Here is a 9,002-nt window from a genome sequence, read left to right as displayed (position 1 = left end):
TTATTATTATTATCATTAGAAGTGCGAGCGTGCGTGCGTGTGTGTAAAATTTTATAAGATTTCACGTTTTAGTAAAAAAAATTGTTGTAAACAAAGAAAATTTTTTTTTTGTTGTAAAAAAAAAAAACATAATATTTAAATAAAAAAAATACCCGGTGGGTATGTAAAAAGAGGTCAAAAGGTAATAAAAAAAAAAAGGAACGTTTACCATTGGCCGACAGCAGACGTTTAACGTAATAAACATTTTTCATTTTTTATTATTATTATTATTATTATTTAAAACAATGAACAATAATGGGTCACTGATTTTATTAACATCCTGTGCGTAGAATTTTTTAAGATAATGGAGATATATTCTTGATAATAATTTCATCGTGTCCCTCTATCTCTCTCTCTCTTTCTCTCTCTATCTCTCTTCTTGTCTCTCTCTTTATTTTATACTCCGTGTGTGGGAATTTAAAAATTTTTCAAATAAGGTCAAATGTCTGTATTTAAATGCGTTTTTGCTCCTCCCTCTCATCTTCATCTGTTTTCTTATGCGTATAAAATGAGAGAAAGAGTAAGAGAGAGAAAAAGAGAGAGAGAGAAAGATAAAGAAAAAGATTTTAGTCATCGCAAATAAAAAAAAAAAAATTTCTTTTTATTTTTTATTTTTTCCCTCATTTCCCTTCGTCCTTTTTTTCCATTTTTTCCTTTGCCTTGCCCCCCCCCATTCCCTCGTTTTTTCATTTCTTTTTTTTTGTCCCTTTCGTCTTTCCTTTTTCCATAAATTTGTCTATTTTTTTTTGGGGGGGGGGAGAGGGTATGCTTTCATAAGTAAATATTATCGATTGAAACATTTTTTTTCCTCCAAAAATAAATAAAAATAGAGAACGAAAATTTTGTTTTTTTTTTCGATAAAAATTTTTAACGTGGCACTAAAGAAAATAATTTTCTATTTGTTATTTATCATAAACGTTTTTTTTAAATACAATAATAATAATAATAATAATAATAATAATAATAATAATAATAATAATAATAATAATAATAATAAATATTTATAAATTTTTAAAAAGATGTAATATAATTTTTACTAGAATACATTTATCGTGATTTTGGAACGGATGGAATGTTCGAAAAATGGCCAAACAAACACATTCCAAACTCGGTTGTAATCGTACAAACATACAAACAACAAAATCATGCCGACTAACAAACCGGATATCATTCTGAGAAGCATAATTTTAAAAATTTTATGAATTAATTGAAAAAGTATCCGTACCAGTGGAAAAAAAAAACATCAAACAACCAAAGAAACGTACAAAAGGCCAAATTGGAGAATTTTGCAGATGGAAATTGGTAGAATGTGGGAAGAGTAAAGACGGAAACGATTCCAGTAAAAGGAAACCGGAAGTCATGACACATTCGGTAAAAGAAAATTTAAAGGAAAAACCTTACAGGAAATGAATTTATGTGTGTGCTAGACATTCAAGAATTCTTAAAACCTGGAATAAAAACCCGGAATAAAACCTGGAATAAAATCTGAAAACGACCAAGTTTAATAATAATAATAATAATAATAATAATAATAATAATTAGTAGTAAAAAAAATTAATTTTGAAAAAAAAAACATTTAATTTTCAGTTTTTTTTTTTAAAAATCCGGTAATTAAATAAAAAAAAATAGTTATTACCGTGGTAATTTTAAAAAAAAAAAAATAATAATAATAATAATAATAATAGAAAAATTAAAATTTTGTCACAGTAATTCATTTTTTTTTACCCGGTAATTAAAATTAGTAATAATTAGAGTTTTAAACAAGGAAAAGGCTGGAAATGAAACAACAAAAAATCAACTTTTTGGTTATTTAAATTCAATAAAAAATTAAATTAAAGATAATATCGCGGGGGGTGGAAGTGGGAGGGAAAGGGGAAGGGAAAGAGAGGGGATTATTAAATAAATAAATGTTTCGTTTTGACGACGACTACGTGGCAATAGATTTCGTACGAAAAAAATAAAAAGTTTCTTTTATAAAATAAAATAAAAATCTCTCTCTCTTCTTCGTACGAATTTTTTATTTAAATAAAATTAAAAATTCACGTTGAGTTTTTTTTTTTGTTTGGTGGTTGTTTGGTTGTTGTTGTAGTTGTTACTCGTTTGGTTGGTGGGCTTTCATATCATTTATAAAACAACCAAACTAAATACCTTTTAAATTTTTTGATTACGACTTCTGGTTTAAATTACGTAAATAAAGAGTTGATGCGACGACGACGACGACACAAGATCTGAATAAAAATTAAGGTTTACGACATTTTTATTATTATTCACCAAAAATTTCTTTATCTTTTCTTTTAAATCCGAGCCCCCTCACGAAGTCGTCAAAAAAAAAAAAACCGGGAGAGATAAATGAATTTAAGAAAGAAATTCTTCCTCCGAACCTCTACCATCTCACTCTCTCCCTCTATTAAGGGATGAAATAACTCCCGTGGTAACAAAAAAATATGTCTTATGCCACTTTTTTCCTCCGTCTCTTTTTCGAAAAAAAAATTTGTTTTCTTTTCTAATTCGTGACCGTCTCCCCCGCCGCCACCACCATCATCGTCGGTTTCTCCAGGTGAAAACTTTTTATTATTATTATTAATTACCCGGCGACAATTAAAAAAAAAAAAATTGTTTAATCGTCCGACATAAAAAATTCTTACGAGAAAGACAAAATTTTATTATTAAGTCATTGTGACATTTTGACTATTTTTATTATCATTATTATTATTAAGGAGAAGAAGTCTCTCAGATAAAAATAAAAAAAATTTATCGTGTCTGAAGACTCTACGTAATAATAATAATAATTAAAAATTTTTTTTTTGAGTTACGTTGATGATAATGATTTTCATCGAATGAAAGAAAAAAACGTGTTTCCAGAGGGGGGAATAAATAAAACTAAAATTTATTATTTATAAATAACAATTATCGAATCGAGTGAAGAATTAATAATAAAAAAAACGTGGCAGGAGAATCGTGGGGAGGGAAGGAAGGAAAGAGGTGTAAGAAGAAGAAAAAGAACGATGCTGCTACTACTACTATTACTACTTGTTACTCAACACAAATTTTAAAAAAGCGGGAAAGAGGATCAAAAGAAAAAATATGGGAGAAAAGGAAAGCGAGGGAGGGGGGAAGAAAATGGAGAAGAAGATGGAGAAGAAGAAGAAAGAGAAGAAGAGAAAAAATTATTATTATTATTATTTATCTTTTGTTCATTTTTGGTTCAGCTATTTCTTGGCGCCGACGTCAACGGCCATTTCTTTCCGGTATATTTGAAAAGCAATCCCACCGCGATGTGATCGAATTCGGTTCTTTCTTATGTTATTTTTCGTTTTCCCCCCAAACCCCCGGCCCCCCTCGTCCCTTAACCCATCACCTCCTCACACAAAGAAAGAAAGAAAGAAAGATTTATTTATTTAATGCATATTATTTTTTTAAAAAAAAAAAGATCCGACAAAAAGTTTTTTTTTTTTTTTAGCCTCGGAGAAATTTTGTTGTTCGGCATCCTTTTTTAAAAAAATTTACTACTAATTAATTAATTATTCCTTTGACTCGTTGTTCCATTGGCATTTTTTTACCTTTGTCGCGTAAATGGTAAAAAAAAATTTAAAATTTTTATATTAAAAAAAAAAAACAAAAAAAAACCGAAATTTGCAAAAATTTTTAAATGGCGCGAATGAAATCGTCGTGTAATTAAAATGGCGGCGGCTTCGGTCGGCGGTTTCTTTTACCGATCCGATAGTAATGGTATCAATCACCGGTTAAAAAAAAAACGGTAATTAAATAATAATAATAATAATGATAATAATAATTTTTTTATAATATCGCATTTCCCACGGGAAAATTTATTCACATTCCGGGTGGGTCATTCAAAAATTATCATCATCGGTCGTAAAAAAAAAATTTTTTTAAATAATAATAATAATAATAATAATAATAATAATAATAATAATAATAATAATGGCGGAAATCATTTGGCAGATTTTTTAAAAAATTATTATTATTATCGAGGGATGAAATTTGTTTTTTTTTGTGACTTTTCATCGAAGAGACATAAATCAATTGTCAGGTTGTTGTTGTTGTTGTTGTAGGCAACCTAATTACATTTTAATAATTTAATCATATTATTATCCCACTTTAAATATAAATTTTATATGTATTTGATGACATTTTACATTGACGTACCAGGTATCACTCACGCAAAAAAAAAAATTTTTTTTTTTTATTTATTTGATTTAAACGTCACGCGAATACAATTTGTCAAAAACGTCACTCACCGATACATGTATATATATATATAAATTTATTTTATTTTGACACTTTTTTTTTTTTAAGTGAGTGACGTTGTCATCATCGTTTTATTTAAAAAAAAAAGTGGCAATAAGCCACGAAAAAAATGAAAATAAATTTTTTTTTTTTGTACATACATCGATATCTTAATTTTTTTCTCTCCAATGAAAAAACGTATTTTTTTAAAATTATTATTATTATTATTATTATTTAAAAATCGATAAAGAACGTTATGATTATTATTATTATTTAAAAAAATAGTTCGGGTAGAAAAAAAAAAAAGAAATAAATGAAAAGTATGAGTTGAAAATGGTAAAATCGTATTTAAAAAACTAACCCCGGATCAGGCACACACACAACAACAAACGAAACAAACAAACACACGACGGGGGGGAGGAGGAGGGCGAAATTTTCCGTTAAAAAAAAATAAAATAAAGCCATAGGAATATTGTAAAAGGAAATCCGTCTCCAAAGTATAATTATTATAAATTAAATAATGTAATTACCAGAAACTTTTCGTGCGCGTGTCATTCGATATACGTACAAAAAAAAACGAACATAAAACGAAACCTGAATTTCTTTTGTTGGTAATAATAATAATAATAAAAGGAAAAAAACCGCTTCTTTTGTTCCATTTCGATTTTTCCTTTACACAAAACTCCCTTTTTTTTTTGGCCTACCTAAATGTTGTTCCCTTTCCTCCTTCTTTCGTTCCTTCCCCTTCCTTTCGGCTAACCAAAATTGTTAGGTTTGCGTTTTTTAAATAACAAAGAAAAAAAAAATTTTTTTACGGTTTTTCCGGTGGGTGGGAGTGAGGGAAATGGGTGACCATAATAATTTCGCGTGATGGGGTTAAAAAAACGTACGAGCGCGAATGACGCATTTTTTAAGGTTTTAACCCCGAAAACGTCGTCGCCGTCATCGTCGTCGTGGGTAAAAAACAACAAACAAACAAAAGATTTTTAATTTAAGAGTAAAAAGAACAACCGACAAACGGATATTCGTGTCAGAGAGACAGGTAACAAGGCATCATCATAACAAACAACAACAAAAAAAACCGCAATCATATTAATATTATTATTATTATCAATTATACATATGGCGGTTTAATTTTTTTTTCTTTTATTCAAAAGAAAATAAAGCAGCGGAAACCTCATCTTTTTTCTCTTTTTTTTTGTTAATTGTACCTGAAATCTGCTACCACTACTTAAAAAAAAAAATTAATTTCTTTTAAATTTAATTAGTCAGATGGCAAGTAACAAAAAAAAAAATTCTTATTCTGCGTCGAATATTCTTTTTTTTTTTTTTTTTGAATAAAAAGTTGATGATTGACGCATTTCAAAGACATTTTTTTTTTTTTAATAACAGGTAGTGGTAGTAGTAGTGGTACCTTTCATTCACTCAACTCGTTTTTTATTATTATTATTATTATTATTATTATACGTTCTCACGAGTACCTACGATGAATCCATTTACAAAAGTCTAATTACACGGTTCCGTATTTTATTTTTTTATTTTTATTTCATGGTGGCATATCGTGAGACGCCATATTGGTTTTTTTTTTATAAACAACGTTAAAAATTGTCTCTTATTTTTTTCGGTTTCTTTTTCGGAATTTTTTAGAAAACCGGAAGTGATGTGTTGGAAATACCGGAAACAGTAGAAAAAATTACACCGATCGAATAATTTTTAAATTTAAAATTTAAAATTTACAATTCGTGATGATAAAATTATTTAAAAGTCAAAATAGAGAGAAAAAGAGACAGAGAGAGAGAAAGAGAAAGAGACAAGAAGAAAATATTATTTTTATGAAAATGTCACACGAGTTCAGCAACGTGGAAAAAGAATTAAAATGAGAGAAGGATGGAGAGATGGAGGAAAGAAGGGAGAGAAAAAGTCGAAAACTTTCATTTTATTATTATTATTATTTCAATTATTTTTCATTTATGTTTTTATGGGATTTATTTCTGATGACGACACAAAACTAAAATGGACATTTAAAAAATTTCTTTGCAATTTTTTTTTTTATCCATATAACGTAAATAATTTTCTTCTAGAAAGAAAAAAGAAAAAAAACACCGAAAGTGATAACTGGAAAAATTTTTTATTTTTTTCAAAAATAAGAAAACCATAACGTTCATATGAAAATACATTGTTTGCGTCAGTCTTCTTACGTGTCGCAAATGTTTGTGACACAAAAGTCAGCTGTTAACGAAAGGTCATATTGTGTAGGGAGTTGCCTAGCGACAAAATGCAGGGAAACTTATCATCATTTTCCAACATGTCAAATACTCACGATATATCGTCTTCTTCATTACAAAAAAAAACCGAAAAAAGGAAAAAAGGAAAAGGAAAAAAGGAAAAAAAAGGAAAAAAAGATTTTTAGAAAAGAAAGAAAGAAAGAAAAAAAATTGAAAAAAATCGTCGTGATGATCTTTTTCCACGATTATTTTTTATTTTTTTTATTTAAACCCCCCCCCGCCTTTTTTTACCGAAAGTTATTACGATTAAGTTTTAAAGATATGGAAGAAAATAATAATAAAGCAGAAGAAAAAAAAAAGAAAACCGAATACGCGAATGATGAAAATTTTAATAAAAAGAAAATTTTAAACCGATATAATATTCTTATCATTTTTTTTTTCCAACCACGAGAAAAAAGTGGAAGAAGAAAAAACGTATGTAATCGATAAATATTATCATTATTATTAAAAAAAAAAATGAAATGTGCCAGACGAAAGGCATGGAAAAACTACCGTTGTCATCATCATCATCATCATCATCGCCGCCGCCGTCGTCATCGTCATCGTTGTCGTCGTCGTCGCCATCGTCAGGCTCTCAGAGAGTGGCCAAAAATTATTTGCTGGAAACGCCCCCAGTTTTTTTTTATTCACCTTGAGGAGGTACAACCGCCGCACACGTTGGTCGAGAACATTCGTGTGTAACACAACCAACAACAACAACAAAAAATAATAATAATAATGATAATAAAAATGCGCGTAAGAATTATTAATGAAGATCGTCGTTGTTTAAAAAAATGGCCGCCGCTCACACACAAAAAAAAAAAAAATTTTTTTACGTTTTTTCCTCCTCCCCTTCCCTAACGTTTTTTTTTTATTAATTCGGATTTAACGACGTAATAATTTTCCCTTATGTTTGATCACGTAAAAAATAATGATAATAATAATAATTTCATCCCTAATTTATTTTTATTTAATGTCTTAAAAATTTTTTCTAACAACGGAAGTCAAACAATTAACACTAAAATTATTTTTTTTAAAAATTTCGTTCATTCCCCCCCCCCAAAAAAAAAATTATCATTATTATTATCATTACGAGTCCTTTTTTTTCTTTGGAGAGGGAGGGGGAGATCCTTTAAAAACAAAATTATCGAATTAATGAATGTAAAATAAAAAAAAAAAAAATTTTTAAAGGACACCCGCAGAGGAGTAACAAAAGGTCTTGGTGGTCCGACATATCAAAAAATTTAAAATTTTTTTTTTTTTTTTTTTCATCCACCGCCGCCCCGAAAATTGTAAAAACCAAAAAACAAAAAACACAGACTCCCATAAACATAAACATAAACATAATAATCGAATCCCTTATCCCCGTTTTTTATAATTAATTAATAATTTTATTTCAAATTCCTCCTTTCCTTTCCTTTCTCCTCCCTATTTTATTTTTCATCATCCCCTTTTACCCTTTTCTTCCCGATTTGGATTTTAATATATATTTTCGACAAACAATAAAAGAAAGAAAAAATAATTTTTTTTTTTTTTTGCGACAAACAATAAAAATTGAAATTTTTCGTACCGTGATAAATTAGCAACAACTCGAAAAAAAAATTGGATTATGTATTGTGTTTCAAGAGTATAGAAAAAGACCAGCAGGATGCAAACAACATTAAAACGTTTTCGAAAAACCCCCCACCTAACCCTCTCCCCTTTAGCCTTCTCCCCATTTAAGTAAGTTTTCTTTTTTCTTTTTCTTTCTTAACAAATAAAGATTTTAAAACTTTTAAAAAAAATTACAAAAGGTTGTTCTCTCTCTCTCCCCTTCTCTCTCTCTCTACATATAAGATTTTTTATTATTTTCTATTTGAGTGTTAAAAAGTACTAACTGACAAATACCAATAAATTTTTCCGGGATTTTTTTTTAATTTAAATTTTATTAGTTATCAAATTTGTCAAAAGAGGGGGTTAGTGGAGAAAATCATTTCCGTTCAATATTATTTTTGTTTCCCAACCATTTTCACCATTTTCGCTCTTTTTTTCTTGTTTGAAACGTTCGAAAATGTAATAATAATAATAATAAATGGTTGTTTGTATCCTTTTAAAATTATTTTAATTACCAAGTACCAGTGTATACAAATAAGAATAAACTTTTTGAGGTAGATAATCCAATTCACGCAATTCTTTTTTCCCAAAACGACCATTTTTTCTTTTTCCTTTTTTTTCCTTTTAAAATCCGCCATTGAAAAAATAAGTAAGTAAGAAAAGAATTTTTTTATTTATGTTCAAACTCTTGAACTTGATTTTAATCGCTTTTAGTGTTCAATTTACCACGAATGCCACCAGATTTACTTATACGGTGAATATACAGAAAATAATAATAATAATACCAACTTTATTTATTATTGTAGAAAAAAAAAAGAAATACATGTGTACGGATGAGTTTCGTACGGATACGTGAAA

The sequence above is a fragment of the Pediculus humanus genome, genomic scaffold (genome assembly GCF_000006295.1).
Source record: "Pediculus humanus corporis 1103172107733 genomic scaffold, whole genome shotgun sequence".
In the NCBI taxonomy this organism is placed as follows: Eukaryota; Metazoa; Arthropoda; class Insecta; order Psocodea; family Pediculidae; genus Pediculus; species Pediculus humanus.
The sequence above is the reverse complement of the archived record's forward strand: the minus strand, read 5'-3'. Positions refer to the sequence as shown.